Below are 2,486 nucleotides of genomic sequence, written 5' to 3' on the forward strand. Positions count from 1 at the left end.
AGTCATTTAGGTCTTGAAAACCTCTGAGGATGGAGATGGCACAAACCCTCTGGGCAACCTACCCCAGTGCTTCATTGTTTGGATGGGTAAAACATAGACGGTGAGGAGGGCCCATTCTGGACAAGCAGTCCTTCATCATTAAACCTTGAACTGAAAACCTTTCAGGCCCAAAAGGCAACCTCACACCACTAGGAAGGGCTGGCTCTGGGGATGCCATGTGTGATGCTAACCCACATGCAGAAAAGGAATTCCGGAGTGCAAGAATCACAGTAGCTATCACCAGAGATGCCAGAATCACTGATCCATTTCATTTGGAAGGGACCTTGGGAGGTCTGACCTCCTGCTCACATCAGGATCAATGCTGAAGGCACACCAAGTTCCTCCGGCTTTGTCCAACAGCATCCTGAAAGCCTCCAAGAACAGAGTGCATAACCTCTTCCAATGCTTCATTTTCCTCACTGAGTTTTCTCCCTGCTATCCAATTTTAGCTTTTAACCATTTCCACTCATTCTCCTGCCATGAATCCCTGTAATAATCTGGTTCACTATGGGTGACAACCTTGAATTGGGAAGCTGCTCTGAGTCGCTCCAAAAGCCTTCCCTTCTCCATGCTGAACAAACTCRTTCCCTCAGCCTCTCCTCTCAGGGCAAATGCTCCAGCCCCCGATCACCTTGGGGGCTTGCCACTGCACTCACTCTTAGTGTTTAACATTATTCTTCTACACAGGGCCCCCAAATGGGGGCCGTATCTAGATGTGCTGGATGGAAGGGGATAATCACGTCCCTCTCACCTGCTGAGGTCCCTCTGAATGGCAGCCCTCAAGCGTATCACTGTTCTGCCCAATTAGCTGTCATCTACACCTGGGATAAGAGGTGTGTCACACTCCAGTTGCTGATGAAACTGTTAGGTCAGGTGGCAGTATAAACCCCTGCACCCTCCACTTGTCACTGGCTTCTGGATAAAGACTGACCCTTTCACAAAAACCCTCTGAGCTTGATCATCMAACCAGCTTTCCACTCATCTGCATGTCTACCCGGCCTATTGGAATGCCTTACTTGTACACAGGAATGTTGTAGGAGACACTGTCAAACGCCTTGCTAAAGTTGTGCTAATATCCCTCCCCTCCACAAGTACAGTTCTTTTATCACAGAAGGCAATCAGGTTGGTCAGGAATGATTTTTGTTCAGTAAATCCATGCCGAGTGTTCCCAGGCACCTTCTTCTCCTTCACGTGCCCAGAAAGGTGATTCAAGATGAACCGCTCCATGACACACTCCTCACTCAAGTGAGGCTGAACAGCCTGCAGTTCCCTGGGTTGTCCTTGGGGCCTTTTTGGAAGATGGGCACAACATATCCCTCTTTCTGGTCATTGGGACCTCCCCTGATCTCCACAACCTTTCAAAGATGATGGCGAGTGGCCTTGCTATGACAGTGGCCAGCTCTCTCAGTGTCCTCAGATGCAGCCCATCCAGTCCCATAGACTTGTATGGGTTGAGTTCTTCCAAGTCATCCTTCACTCAACCCTCGGGCACTGCACATGTGTTTTCTCATCTGGAGTTCTGACTCTACACACAACAGCCTGGCACACCTTGTTGGTGATGCCTGAAGCCAAGTAGGCACTGAGATCCTCAGACTTACCTGCATCTGCTGATCCTAGATTCCCTAGCCATTCAGCAGGGAGCCCATGTGTTCCTTGTTTACTCTCCCTGTCACTGAGGCAGTAGCAGCTCTCCTTCATGCCCTTGACATCCCCTGCAAGTGTCTATCCTGGGGGAGCTTTGGCTTCCCAAACACCAACCCTAATTTCTAGACAATAATACCCTTTTAGTCAAGCTGTTGTGCTGAGATGTCTACTGAGTATTGGTATGGACCATCTTTTCGCTTGGTGGGTGCTGTTCACAAAATCACAGAATCACCGAATGGTTGAGGTTGGAAGGGAACTCTGGAGATCATCTAGTCCAACCCTCCTCCTCAAGCAGGGTCACCTAGAGCACGCTGCACAGGATCACGTCCAGGCGTGTTTTGAATATCTCCAGAGAAGGAGACTCCCCATCCTCTCTGGGCAACCTGTTCCAGTGCTCTGTCACCCTCACAGTCAAGAGGTTTTTTTCTCATGTTAAGATGGAACTGTCTGTGTTTCAGTTTGTGCCCATTGCCTCGCATCCTGTCGCTGGGCACCACTGAAAAGAGTCTGGTCCCATCATCTTGACACCCTCCCTTTAGATACTTGTACACATTAATAAGATCCCCTCTCAGCCTTCTCTTCTCCAGGCTAAACAGGCCCAGCTCTCTCAGTCTTTCCTCATAGGAGAGATGCTCCCGTCCCCTCATCATCTTTGTAGCCCTTCACTGGACTTGCTCTAGTAGTGCCACATCCCTCCTGCACTGGGGAAACCAGAACCGGACACAGTACTGCAGGTGTGGCCTCAGCAGGGCTGAGGAGAGGGGGAGGATCACCTCCCTCGACCTGCTGGCAACACTCTTCCT

The sequence above is a fragment of the Apteryx rowi genome, unplaced genomic scaffold (assembly GCF_003343035.1).
Source record: "Apteryx rowi isolate R43461 unplaced genomic scaffold, aptRow1 scaffold_2111, whole genome shotgun sequence".
Lineage (NCBI taxonomy): Eukaryota > Metazoa > Chordata > Aves > Apterygiformes > Apterygidae > Apteryx > Apteryx rowi.